General features: G+C 38.9%; 1 protein-coding gene across 11 annotated transcripts in view; it reads left to right on the top strand.

Moving 5' to 3' along the window:
• The window catches only part of Sgms1 (sphingomyelin synthase 1), a 263136-nt gene that overhangs the window by 23995 nt on the left and 224842 nt on the right, over positions 1 to 14299 (top strand). Inside the window, exon 2 of one of the 11 annotated variants that reach the window (XM_070021107.1) lies at positions 5958 to 6046. The exons of the other annotated variants lie outside the window; for them this stretch is intronic. The gene's annotated coding sequence lies outside the window, so the exon portion shown is untranslated. The remainder of the gene's footprint in view (positions 1 to 5957; positions 6047 to 14299) is intronic. 11 annotated transcript variants of the gene reach the window in all.

Genomic DNA, 14299 nt, shown 5'->3' with positions numbered 1-14299 from the left:
AGGAACTCTTAACTCTTATAACTCTTATTATTGGAATTCTTTTAATTGTAATTTATTAGTCACTTAATCAAGTTTCTTTCTTTATTGCCCAGATGATTTGGGATAATTTCCAGGAAACTAGAAATACTTTGAAAAGATGTTGCTTTTTGAAATGAGTGCTTCTGATTTTCTAAAGTGAGTAACAGAAAAGTTAAAATGAGCCAAATGTTTTACTTTGAGTTCATTCCAGCTTCAGTGTTGGTATAAAAAATGTCTAACTTTTACTAATACCATAAAGGGTTGAGCTAGTTGGCAAGGTTATTCTGTTTAGCATAGGGTAGAACTAGGGAGTCATAATATTAGTAAAAAAATTGCTATACAAATATGGTCTTTTAAAAGTCATCAAATCATTCATTCTGAAGTCTGTGTGGCTTCATAGATGGGAACATGTACTTAAAATCAACTACTTGCTTTTTTTTCTGCTAGATAGCCTGATCTTTTTTTTTTTTTTTAATACTGAATCTTTGTAAGCAGGTATCTGATGCCTGCTCTGTGTCAGGTATGTATTAAGTATTAGTCTGTGTAATCCTCACAGTGACCCTTTGTAATAAGATATTCCCATTTTACAGAGGGAAATACTGCTGTAGAGTCCATCTGACTTGTCTAGTGTGGTGATATGGAGCCTGATCTTTGAATCCTGTGGGCTTATCATTAGCCTCATTCTGCTTGGCATTAGGACATGATGCTGCTGCCACTTGCTCACCATGAAGGCTGGAATGGCTTTACCCAATATGGCATCTACTTCCTTTATGGGACTGTTTCCAGGGCCTAGGGTTAACGCTTGCTTACCACTTGTCCTGAGATCAAGTACTGTTACATTGTCTAGAAGATCCACAGCAGAGAGAAAATGAATTTTGAAGTTGAGTTTCAAGCAGTGTCTCCATTTTATTTTACTGCTTATGCGATTCTAGCCAAATTTCTTGAATTCTCAGAGTCTGAGAATAGAATAGAAACATAATACATTTTCTAGTAGATTTATAGGGAGAATTTGAAGCAAGGTCAGACACTTAACCAGTGGTTAGCCCATGTAGATGCTTAAATGTTGGCAGCTGTATTGTGAACGCCTTATCTGGTCATCTCATTGAGAAGATATCCAGAGTAATTAATTGTTAAGAATATGGTTTCTGGAATAACCTCTTGGGTTCAGATCCTGGTTCTATGACTCAGGAGCAGTGTTGCTTCAATGTCTTCCTTCTGAAAAGTGGATGTGACAACAGTTTCTATTTACTTCAAGGCATTATTGATTTGAAAGAGACAAATAAGAATTGCTTAGAAGTTGTCTTGAAATGACCCCATTAGGACACATTTTAGTGACATTGTTTCTTTCTGTGATATAAGATTGTCCTTGAAATTTACCTTAGTTCTTTGCTGCCTGCCCTATAATAAGAATGTATTATTTGTGGCTTTTAATTTTGATTTTTATTTGTTTGTCATGAGGGTTGAACTTGGTGCCTGGGTGCTGTCCCTGAGGTCTTTTGCTCAAGGCTAGCACTCTACCACTTTGAGGTACAGCTCCACTTCCGGTTTTCTGGTGGTTAATTGGAGGTAAGAGTCTCATGGACTTTCCTGTCCTGGCTGGTATTAAACCATGATCTTCAGATCTCAGACTCCTAAGTATCTTACTTGTGCTTAATTAGAAACATTTAGTATCACCTTTTAAATCGACATACAGTTTGAATTATCATAAAATTAATATTGCTACATAATAAGTTGGGTTACTCTATAGATTTATTTGTCACCAGTGGATATCTTTTTGTGCAGAATTTTTTTGGTAAATTTGTAAGTCATTAAAAGCAAAATCAATTGCCATATTTAGAGCATTTTTACCCTACAGATGATACATAAAAAGCATAACCTGCTCTCTGTCAAAACAAAACACAACAATTATTTTATGGAGATGATTTTTCTCTTCTGCCTTAATCTTGAGTTTGGCTACATTGATGCAAGTTCATTTATTCCAGCCTTTAAGACAAAAGCAGTAGTAAGATTGAGCTTCAGTATTCAAATCTACCAAGAAGAAAATAGGCTCTGAATTTTCCATCAGTCTAGAAGTCAAATCTGCCTGTGCCTGTGGGCAGTGTGTGTTGCTGGCTGGGTCTGCATCATTATTCTGAAGTCTGTGCTGATGTCCTGTGACTAATGTGTTCCAGCTGTCTGGGTTACTGCTTTGGAGTACTATTTATTTGCAGCAGGGATGCTTCAAAGAGGAAAAGCTTTCGCTTTTGTTGGTTGAAGCTTTCCTTGTAATTAGCAAAACAAGCCTGCCTCTTATTTGGAGAGAGACTGGAAAGGAAGCTAAAGAGTCAATTGTATACAACCACTTTGGAAAACAATTTGGCATTACTTTGAGGAGTTGAACATGTGCAGTCCCAAGGCCAGTTTTCTTCTCTTAGGTATACATCCTATAGAAATTTGCCTATATGTATCAGGGAACAAGCATTAGATTATAAATAACACCATTATTCAAAACAGAAGAAAAAAAACCCAACAACCCTGAAAAAGCGTCAGAGGATCCTCAGCATAGAGTAGAGCTGGGCGTTGTGAGTATGTTCACCAAGTGTGAACTTTCATTGGTGGAAAAAACTATGAACCGTATAGAGCTGGGAATGTGGGCTAGTGGTAGAGTGCTTGCCTAGCATGCGTGAAGTCCTGGGTTTGATTCCTCAGTACCACGTAAACAGAAAAAGCTGGAAGTGGTACAGTGGCTCAAATGATAGAGTGCTAGCCTTGAGCAAAAGAAGCTAAGCCCAGGCCCTGACTTCAAGCCCCAGGACTGGCAAAAAAATATGAACTATAGTCATATGAGTCAATAGGGATTAATCTTCCAATTAAAATCTTAAGGGAAGAGACAAATCTTAGAAGAATACATCCAATATGGTTTCATTTATATTAGACTTCAGTTAGGCAAAACACAACTATATGTTGATAATACTTAGATGGTAAGACCATAAGGAGGAACAAAGGAATGATTGATTCAAAATTCAGGCTTGTGGTGAAGTTTGGTGGTTGGATGGTATTGAAGAATGAGTGGGGGAAATACAATCAGAAAGGACACATACTCACATAAGACTTCCCAAAACAAGAACAAACTAAACCTGGGCGATGGTGGCTCATGACTCTAATCCTAGCTACTTAGGAGGCTGAGATCTGAGAATCATGGTGTGAAGTCAGCTCAGAGAGGAAAGTCTGTGAGACTTCTATCTCCAATATCTCTAATTAACCAGCAAAAAGTTGGAAGTGGAGGTGTGGCTCAAGTGATAGAGTGCCAGCCTTGAGTACAAATTGCCCAAGCCCTAAGTTTAAGCCCCATATTGGCACCCCCACAAAAAACAAAACAAAACAAAAAAAACATAAAACCAACAACAAACCCAAACCAAAATCCAACTGGGTATTAGGTACCTTGGAATTGATTTAATTATTGTTTAAACTTCTGTATTAGTATATTAGTTACCATTATATAACCAATTACCTCAAGATTTTCAAAACAATATTAGTATTACTTCATACAGTTTCTGAGTGTGGGTCCGGAAATTTGGGAGCAGCTTAGCTGGGATGTTATGACTCGATGGTGTTGCAGCAGAACTGACTGCAGCTGAGGGACCTCACCAGGATGGGTCCCTTACATGGCTCTGTTTCTGGTTGGTTGTTGGAAGAGGCCTCTATTCTTTACCATTGATACCTCTCCCTTGAGCTTGACTACCCTCATGTCATGATGGCCAACTTTTTGCCTCCCAAGACAGGATGGATACATTAGCCACAACATCCCTTGACCTGGTCTTTGAAATCTCACTTTTTTCATTTCCACGGTATTACAAATTGTGTTTGCACATACTAGTCTTAACTCAGTGTGGAAAGGGACTCACCATGTCAGCTCATAAATGTTGAGATAACTGAGGGCCATCTTGGAAACTGGCTACCAGTTGGTCTAAAACCTAGACAAGTCAGGATGGTCGTTTGACCTTAAAAATTCATGTGATTATATTCTACTCCATGATGTATATTTGTCTTAATTTTAACCGATTTTAAGTTATTAGTTCATTTGCTTAACCTTTCCTCACCAAAATCTTCAAATGAGATTCAAGTTTCTGGATGTACATCATATATTTTTCCTTAGTTTTGTGTAGCTGTGGGCATAACTGCTTGGTAAGTATTGCTGAGTCCAAGTGCCCACATTTTTGAGTCAGTACATCGTGGTTTTTCTGCTTTACAGATGTCAACATCCTTGAAACAGGTGTTCTAACCTCCAGGAGAGGCAGTCTACCAGAGAGGGTCTCAACTTTTTAGTCAAGCTAACAAGTAATAAGACAGGACTGAAATCCAGGTTCAGGGGCTCTCTGACTGGCTTTCCTGAGCTTGTTTGAGCCAGCACTGTCACACTAAGCATTAGTACCGCTAAACTTCCACGTGTGCACAATTTTGTAGATTAACAGGAGAAGGAGCCCTTTAGGCCATGGTTCAGACACTACATTTCTTCTTTTTAGTTTGGTACTGCTGTATCTGTTCTGTCCTATATTGTATGATTGTGTTGTGTTGTATTTTGCATTTATTGAAAAGCAAGTTCTCAACTTCAAGGATTCACTGCCTTTGGATATAGCAGTGATAAAATCACCAGTGCTACAAAGTAATACTTGTTCTTTTACTTTGGTTGGTCAATAGTACTCTTGAGATAGACGTGGGTAAAAATTCATATATATATATATATATATATATATATATATATATATATATTGCCAAAAGTATAGTGTTATTGTGACTGCAAGGGAAGTAGATAATTAGTAATTATAGTAATTGGTAGCAATTACAGTATTAATGGTACTATTAAGAATAATTATGAATGTATACTCTCAGGGAACAAACTGCAGCACCTGCCCGTCTCTCATGTGAATGTGTTGTTTGGTTCTGGGGTTGGTTTTCAGGACAGCATCACGTGTATTTGTGTGTGTGTGTGTGTGTGTGTGTGTGTGTGTGTGTGTGTGTGTGTGTGTGTGTGTGTGTGTGTGTGTGTGTACATGTGTATGTATGTACATATTCTGTGCAGTGAGACGATCCATAAGCCTACAGTCAGAAACCCTAAGCATGAGTTTTATTTCTCTTGTTTTCTAGTTGAATATCCTAGTCATATCTGGACTTTGAAACTTGGCTGCCTTCTCTGGAATATGGGATCTGTAAACATGCTTGACTCAGAGGGCTGTAGGGAGAACTAGAGGTACTAGATTCTCAAAGAGTGGTGCAGTGCTAGCACTCTGGACATGCCTGTCAGGCTTGAGGGCACCTTGTGTTGTATGTAACTGCAAATACTGTTGTGAAAGGGTTTGAGGAAGTCTAGCAACTTCCATGTGGTTTTAAGAGTACATGTAGATGCCTTCTAATGATGGTCTGAGAAGTCCAAGGTCAGGCATGCTCAGGTCTAAGCTTTTGTCTGAATGGATGTTTGGGTCTGTTACTACCCTGAAATTACTGTGAATTATGAGAAACTCAAGCATACTTTCAACCTGAGATGGGGATCTAAGTCATGGAGGACCTGAAGTATGGCCTAATGACTATAGTTAATATATTGGGTGTTAGAAATTTGTTTAGAGAACACATCTTAAGTTCTCATCATGTGAGATGATGGATATATTAATTAATTTGATAATAATTTCTCTGTGCATACATATATGAAAATGTCATGGTGTTCTTATAAAAGCTGATAAAAAAAAAGAAAAAAAAGAGCCCCTTCCTTTTGGAGTAGTTTCTTTGTTCCAGAGTTTTCTTCACCTAGAGTATGTGGTCATTTTTTTTTTCACTCTTTCCTGTTTGAAAAAAATTATACCATTATTTTTACCTAGAGGCTTGCCATAAATTAACTACATTTTATCAGTGGAGACAGCATTAATAATAATGAAGACCCTTGATAACATGTAATTTGCCCCTTGCAGAGTGAAGGCAGCAAGAGAGAGCCTTCAACTTGCCTCCAGGCATGTTTAGACAGTTTTGGTTAAAAGGAAGACAGCCATCCACTAGAAAGGTGAGTCCAAGATTTCTATGCAGCTTTTGACTATAATTGGTTTTTTTTTCCCCACGCTTGTGGAAGGGTGAGTTCTCTACATATATTACCTGGATTGAACAGTTGTTATCACTTTTCCACATTTTTTTTGTAGGGTTATACCTTTTTTTCTGAAACATGTGAAAGCAAGTTATAGACATCATGCATTTACTTCTAAATTTGAGGGGATGCAGGTATTTTTCCCTTAAGAGGCATTTTAGGAGAAGGCCATAAACTATGTCAATAGAGTGATTTAATTAAGCAGTTATGTAGCCTAGACTGGCCTTGAATTTGTGATCCTCCTGCCTCTGCCTCCTGAATGCTATTGTTAAAATTTTTTTATTAAAGGCTATAATTTTGAGTTATGTTCCTGTCATAATTGATATGGGCAATAGTGTCAGATTACGTTTTTCTTGGTCTAAGACCAGGACTCAAACTTGTACCTGATCTTTTTGTTGACTGGCTAGTTCTTGACCAATTGAACCATGCTTCCAACCCCTAGGTTTATTTTTTTTTAAGGACTGGAGATGTGGCCCATGTGGTAGAGCACCTGCTTAGCAAGTATAAGCTGTGAGTTTTTCCAGTACAGAAAACACTTGTTTGTTTTTGGTTGGTCATGGGGCTTGGACTTGGTGTGTGGGTACTGTCCCTGAGCTCTTTTGCTGAAGGCTAGAGCTCTATCACTTGAGCTACAGTGCCACTTCCGTTTTTATGGTGGATAATTGGAGATAAGAGTCTTACAGACTTTCCTACTGAATAGCTAGGATTACAAGTGCAAGCCACAAGTGCCTGGTGAAAAATACATTAAAAATATTTAATTAATCAATACCTAAGCAATATGAATTAGTTTGATATGAGAAATATCTGAGTACATAAACATGGAACTTCTTCTATATTCAGATATGAGAAATAAAAGCATGGATTATTATTGAACTTTTTTCATTTCTTGTTACCTGTCTGTCCACCCCATATGGTTTCACAGTTAGGTCAATAGGTCAGATAGTGACCTTTACCCTTGTACTAATCAGCATTCCTAATTACATCAGTTTTCCTGGTGTAATGAGATCAAAGCTATTTTATTGGGAGAGGGGGGAGGAGTGATAGTACTATGATTTGTACTTAGGACCTTGAACTGGGCTGGCTTATTGCTCGCTTAGCTGGCACTTTACCACTTCAATAAGGAATATATCAGGTCCTCCGAATCAACCAAATATGCCAAATAAAGAGGCATGACAAAGGGCAGAGAAAGGATGTTATGTGACACATCTTGACATGGGAATATAGCACTTCATCTTCAACAGTCTTTTTTTTTTTTTTTTGTGGGGGGGGGGTCTGGTCGTGGGGCCTGAACTCTGGGCTTGGGTGCTGTCCCTCAGCTCTTCAGCTCAAGGCTAGCACTCTACCACTTGAGCCATAGCGCCACTTCCGGCTTTTTTCATTTTGCTTATGTGGTGCTGAGGAATCGAACCCAGGGCCTCAGGCATGCAAGGCAAGCGCTCTACCACTGAGCCAACTTCCCAGCCCCCATGTTCAACAGTCTTTAGGATACAGACATGAGCATTAAATTTAAATAGAGGAAGAATTTGGGGTAGGGCAAAAGGCATGTGTAATTTAAACATCCCAGGTGTGGCCTGGTTGGCTGTTGTGTCAATTCTGGTTCTCCCTGGTTTTAGAGATGTTGTGCCCTGGAGTGCTCATGGGAACCAGATTGCTCTCTTCAGTAATTGTAATTGTCCTCTTTGGGTGGTGGTGGTGGTGGTCTGTCCTGCAAGACTGCTATTCCTTAGAGGTAGTTTTAGTCTTTTGTAACGTATTGATTAGTTTTGTCTTTCCTGAAACTCAAGGTGATTGCAAAGTGACTAGAGAGAGAAATAGCTTCGAGAAAAGACATACAAAATGGAGTCAGTGATAAGGGTTTTTGTTTTTGTTTTTTTGTTTCTGTTCTTCAGTTAATTTTTGTGTCCAAGTAAGGAGTTGATGCTTTTTAGGAAACAACTAAGTTAAGTGTTTACAAGTATACTGTGAATAGATTGAAAGTGCTTTTGCTTTAGACCATAGCCTTTGGGATCTGAGTACTCACTGAGATTGTGAGGTATTCCCATCCCTAGGTCCAGCCTGTAGGAGGTTGCTTGTGCTATTTACAGTACAGTGTTTCTTTCTTACAGCCTTTGTGATCTTTTCGCCCAGTGTTGCTGCTTCTCTTATCTTTCTGCTATATAATATTCTTCCCAAATGTTGAAGGCCTTCAAGAATTTTCCATTTTAGGTTTTCTTTGCATATCCCCACTGCTTACGGCTAGCTTCTACTGATCACAGTTACTGTGGCTGGGGTATTTGGTGTGTTGTGATTAGGTCACAGCCTAAGGTCTTGCAGATGTGTGGCTGAAGAAGGACTGATCAATAGACAGTAGGGCATGGTTCCTTCAAGAGGTAAATCAAGGTTACCAGCAGGATTGGTGGGTACTGGAAGGTCCACTGACTGGAATAAAAATCATCATGAATGTATCTTTTTATGGTTTGCAAAGTATTTTCAAGCATATTCTTTGGTTTGCCCCAAAAGATAGAGAGGCAGAATAATGAGGTGATCCAGAATGTAAATTCTGGGGCCAGACTGCGTTCAATTTCTAGCTGCAAGGGCTTCTGAGAAATTATCTAACCTTGTTGACCCCTAGTTTCTTCAACTGTGCAATGGGATAAAGGTGTTTACCTCATAGGGTTTTAGGAAGGGTTATAGTAATGAATGCTAGCAGGGTACATACAACAGCACCTCATGCCTGCTCACCCACTTATCGTGGTTAACATTTAAAACAGTTCAGCCATCAGAAGAATGAGTGTCCTGCCTTGTTCCTTGACAGTCTAGCAAGTCTAGGTTCACATGGGCTGTAAGGGTCAACACTGTACAGTTCTGACTTTTTCTCTGTCCCCATACTTAACTCTATCAGGACTATGGGGTATTTGGATTAATGGTAAATGAAGGAAGCAGAGAAGAAAGTCTCCTTGCAGAGTAGAACTGTTTTATATAAAGATTTTAGTCTATAAAGGGGCTATTTATTCTACGCATAAGTTGATCTTTGGCTTCTCATTTGAAGAGTGCCCCTGGGTATACTTAGGAGATCACTAGGAGGAAATTCACACTTGTGTTCTGCCCTGGTTGGAAACATGCTTGGGGTACTGTCCAGGCATCTCTCACTTCATCAGGAAATGCTTAATTAGGTCCAGTCTTCTGGGCTGCAGAGGACCTAAAGGATTTTGTGGTGGGAGGTGATTTGAGCCTTTCAGGATGATGGGAGGATGTAATTACTGACTCAGGTTTGGTCCATCCATCGCAAGATACTGCTTCCAAGACCTTTAGCCAGTTCTAGCTAGACATAGTCAGCATTTTCCCATTAAGAGTATTTCCCCAGGATTGCTGAGAAAGTTTTGTCATTCTTGATGGAGTCTTTGCTCTTAAGACTCAGATGTTGATATGACTCAGACATCTAGGAAAGGGTCATGGTTGCTTTTTGTGACAACAGTGTCAATGAATGACTTCCTTTGTACATATTGCAGACTCAAGACATTGGAAATTTAAACTATTAGTGTGGGTAATCCATGGTCCACCCCCAAAATATGCGACTATAAAAGCAAGTAAAACCTTAGAAGAAAGCACAATGTTGGCTCTCCCTGCAGTGCTTTGGAGGAACAATGGTGCTATTTGGTCTTTGCAAAGCTTGCTTCATTCCTTGCCTGACAAACTGCCCTACTATTGCACAGCACTTTCCTCCCCCAGTTTCCTTCCCCAGTGCCATTGTGTCTGAAATGTGGGAGGGGTTAAACCACTTGAATGAACAAACTCATCTGAACTATGCCTTTACTTTTTAATTTCTTTTGACAAGAAATCATTTCCCATGTATATATGTCCAAGAATTTCAATTTCAGTCTTAGTGTTACTTGTTGTCTGAACACAGCCCGTTGTTTTTGTTCTTTCTTTAGGTAGAGGTGGTGGCCTGTGAGGATTGATTCCAATACTTGGTTTTACAATAATATTTACATTCCAATGACAGCACCTACTCAGAGAGTAAAAGGATTAGCTAATAATTCTGTTGAAAGACCCTACATTTGCCAAATGCTTGTGGGAATCATAATAGATTCTTAGATTTAATCCTCTGTTTGTTTCTAGTTCCTCAGAGTTTGCTGAGCAGTCTAGGATTGAATATTAACAGTTTCTTCATTGCTTTTAACATGACCTCTTTTTACAGTAGAGAAAACAGGGTCAACCTTGTTTTCTGTGAAGTTACCAACCAAAGTGTTAACATCATCATTCATTATGGGATGGACACCTCTTAGAATTCTGTTGTTGATTATCCTGACCTCGATGACAATAATGCTTACAGGATCATTATTCTGCAGATGTGGGAAGAAACAGAGGCATAGCCAGATTCGGCTGAGTGGCCACTGGCTTTAGCAGTCACACATTGTGGTGAACTAGTGTAGGCCAGTATCCAGGTCAGTGTTCAAACTGCCTGTCTATAAGAAGCATGCAAAGATAGTTGAAAATACTCTACGGCTTGCAGTCTCCACCCCTAAAGTTCTTCTCTGGGGAAAGCTGCTTTGCCTTCAGGATTGTGAGGACACTTGAGGGAGAAGAGCAGTAGTTCCTGAAACTGTGTCTCCTGATACTCATTAAAGGAGGAGACTTAGGCCTATCCAGATGCCCTGAACTGAAACTATGGAGGGGGTCTAGCAGTTAGTGTTTTAATGAGTCCTCCAGTGGATCATTTTTACCTTTTTTTGAATTGAGGTTAAAAAATTTGCTGGTGTTAAATCTACTGTGTATACACACACATAATGTGTATATACAATGCATAGATGTAGTAATACTTATTATATAATATGTATATTTAATATTATATATAATATACTGTATAAAGTATAACAAACCTCCAGAATGTTTTCATTTTGCAAAAATCTAAAACTTACACCCATTAAATAACTCCCCTTTTCTCTTTCCTCTCTCCTCTGCTGACCACCTTTCTCCCTTCTGTTGCTGTGAATTTGACTCCTTCGGATACTTTATATAAATGGAACATGAGGTGATTTATGTGTGTACCAACTCTACATTGATCTGGCTCATTTCCTTCCAGACTCCTACCCACATCATCAGTGGCAGCCATTGTGAGTCTGAACACTCACCTTCGACAGTCATGCCATGCTCATTCTATTTTTTATTTTTTATTATTTTTATATTTTATTATTAATATTTTTATTGTGAAAATACCATACAGAGGGGTTACAGTTACATGAGCAAGGTAATGAGTACATTTCTTATCAAGAATTGTTGCTTCCTCCTTTGTTTTCCTTTACCATCCCTAGCCGTCCCCTCCCCCAAGTTTTAAAGTTCGTTTTTCGACATAACGTCTTGTACATCTCATTGTTGCAATGGGTCCACCTGTATCCCTATTTAAACAATTTGTTTTTTCCCTTTCCTTCCCCAAATTATACCAACATCAAATACAGTAAAAACAGGGGTTATGCCGTGGGGCAATACAAAGCAACAAAGAAATCATCTTATAAATATGTTAGAAACAATAGCAAGAAAGAAAAACCATTTGAGTCCTTATCTTGGGGTTCATTTCGCCTAACATCAACTTATCTGACTGTTTCTGCTTGTCTCAGACATATACTAATTATTGCAAATAAGGGAAACCATGGGACCTATGTTTCTTTGGGCCTGGCTTACTTCACTTAATAGAATTTTTTTCCAAGTCTTTCCATTTCCTAACAAATGGGGCAATGTCATTTTTCTGATGGAGGCATAGAATTCCATGTGTATATATACCACATTTTTTTTAACCACATTTTTTTTGATCCATTCATCTACTGAGGGGCATCTAGGTTGGTTCCATATCTTAGCTATGGTAAATAATGCCTCAATAAACATAGTTGTGCTGGTAGCTTTAGTATGGTCTTGTTTGTGATCATTTGAGTAAATGCCCAAAAGTGGGATTGCTGGGTCATGGGGGAACTCTATGTGGAGTCTCTTGAGGAACCTCCATAAAGAAAAACTCTCCCTCTTTGCAGATGACATGATCTTGTATTTAAAGAATCCCAAGGACTCCACTCCCAAATTACTAGAGCTGATTTGAAACTTTGGCAGAGTAGCAGGGTATAAAATTAACCCTCAAAAATCAATGGCTTTTCTGTATGCTAACAATGAGAAGAGTGAGGCTGAAATCAGGAAAGCAACTCTATTTGTAATAGCCCCACAAAAAATAAAATACCTAGGAATTAACCAAAGAAGTGAAGGATCTCTATGATGAAAACTTTAAAAACCTGAAAAAAGAAATCAAAATAGAACTAAGAAAGTGGAAAAACCTCCCATACTCCTGGATTGGAAAGATCAACATCGTGAAAATGGCAATACTTCCCAAGGCTATCTACAAATTCAGTGTGATACCTATCAATATTCCAACTTCATTCTTCAAAGAAATAGAAGAGGCAATCCAAAAATTCATGTGGAACAATCAAAGACCCTGAATAGCAAAAACGATCCTTAACAGAACAGTGCTGGAGGAATAGCAATACCAAATTTCAAACTCTACTACAAAGCCATGCTCATTCTAGTCCTGCCTCTTACATCTGTTTTCTGTTATGTGTTGATCAAGTTGCTTAGTTTGCCTGAGGTCATCTGTTCTCTGGCTGTGCTCATCCTCCCCCTCTATTTCTTATCTGGTGTTAACTTTATGTATGTAAATATTTACAGATGTGCCTTACAGTATAGTTTGACTACCTGAACTTTGCCTGTATACAAATTTTGTTTTTCTTAGAATTAATACTTGTTTTTGTTTTTAAATTGTTTCTTTGCCCAAAATAGCCTTCCATATGGATCTCTCCTCAATAACTTAACATGTATCAGTTTTCAGTTTCATTTCTTAGGGAGGACTCACCTGGACCCTTTAGTAGGGTACTCTGTGGGCCTGCTGAGCCCCACACCTCAGAAATCACTTCAGTACTCACTTGACCATTTATTTCATTTTCTGCTCTATTGACTTTCCTTTTTCCTTTATTTCAGATTATCTTGCTTTACTCCCTTTTTCAGATCATATTTTCTGGCACCTACCTAACAATTTACAAATGAGAAGTAGACTTGAGTTGTTATGTGTGTGAGAAGGTTGCATTCATATTTAATTTATAGTGTGTCTGGGTGTAGAATTCCAGGCTGGAAATCACTGAGCTTTGTAATGGCAAAGGTCTTACTCCTTGTCTGCTGGCATCTAGTGTACATGGTGAGAAGGTGAGACCTGAAGATTCTCAGTTCTCTAAAGGCTTACTTTATTTCTTGTCTCCCTTCCCCCTTTTGGTTTGTTGGTTGTAGGGCTTGAACTCAGGGCCTGAGCACTGTCCCTGAGCTCTTTTGCTCAAGGCTAGCGCTCTACCACTTTGAACCATAGCTCCACTTCTGGTTTTTAAGTAGTTATTTGGAGATAAGAGTCTCACCGGGACTTTTCTGCCTGGCTGGCTTTGAACTGTGATCCTTAGATCTCAATCTCCTATGTAGCTAGGATTACAGACATGAGCTACTGGAGCCTGCCTGTCCCACTCCCCCCCAACTTTTATTAAAAAATAGGGTCTAGCTGTGTAACTCTAGCTGGCCTTGAACTCTAGATACTCCTACCCCTGCTTCTTGTGTGCTGGTATATCTTTAGCATTTTTTAAAGAAGCTACTTTCATTTCTTTTGATGAGCTCCAAATGGCCTCATTTGGTCTGCAAACTCGTCAGTTTTAGATATCATTTTTTGTTTCTTCTTTTTTGGTTTTTGAGTCACCAGTGCTTGGTTAACTTATGCTTTTCAAAAGAAATGACTATAAGGGCTGAGAGCATGACACAAGTTGTAGAGTACCTGCCTCGCGTGAAGCTATGGGTTCACACTGAAGTACTGCCAGAATAAAGATAAAAGCAAAAGAAAATAAAGAAGATGGGAAAGCAGGCATGGTGGTCCATGCCAGCAGCATGTTAGGCAGCTGAGACTGGAGAACATGAATCTAAGGCCAGCTTGCGCTCTATAGTGAGATTCTGTCTCTAAAACAAGACAAAAAAATAACTAAATGGTGTTGTGTTGGGAGTTTAAGAGGGAGAACAACTGAATGTGTCTGTTCATTTAACTTGAAGTCAGTATGAATGTCTTAAAAAAAAATCCAGGTCAGGGTTTGTAGCATCATCATCTGGTCAGATACACACCTGCAGCAGCAAGCATTA

The sequence above is a fragment of the Dipodomys merriami genome, unplaced genomic scaffold (assembly GCF_024711535.1).
Source record: "Dipodomys merriami isolate MVZ:Mamm:240054 unplaced genomic scaffold, mDipMer1.0.p SCAF_14, whole genome shotgun sequence".
In the NCBI taxonomy this organism is placed as follows: Eukaryota; Metazoa; Chordata; class Mammalia; order Rodentia; family Heteromyidae; genus Dipodomys; species Dipodomys merriami.
The sequence above is the reverse complement of the archived record's forward strand: the minus strand, read 5'-3'. Positions and strand labels throughout refer to the sequence as shown.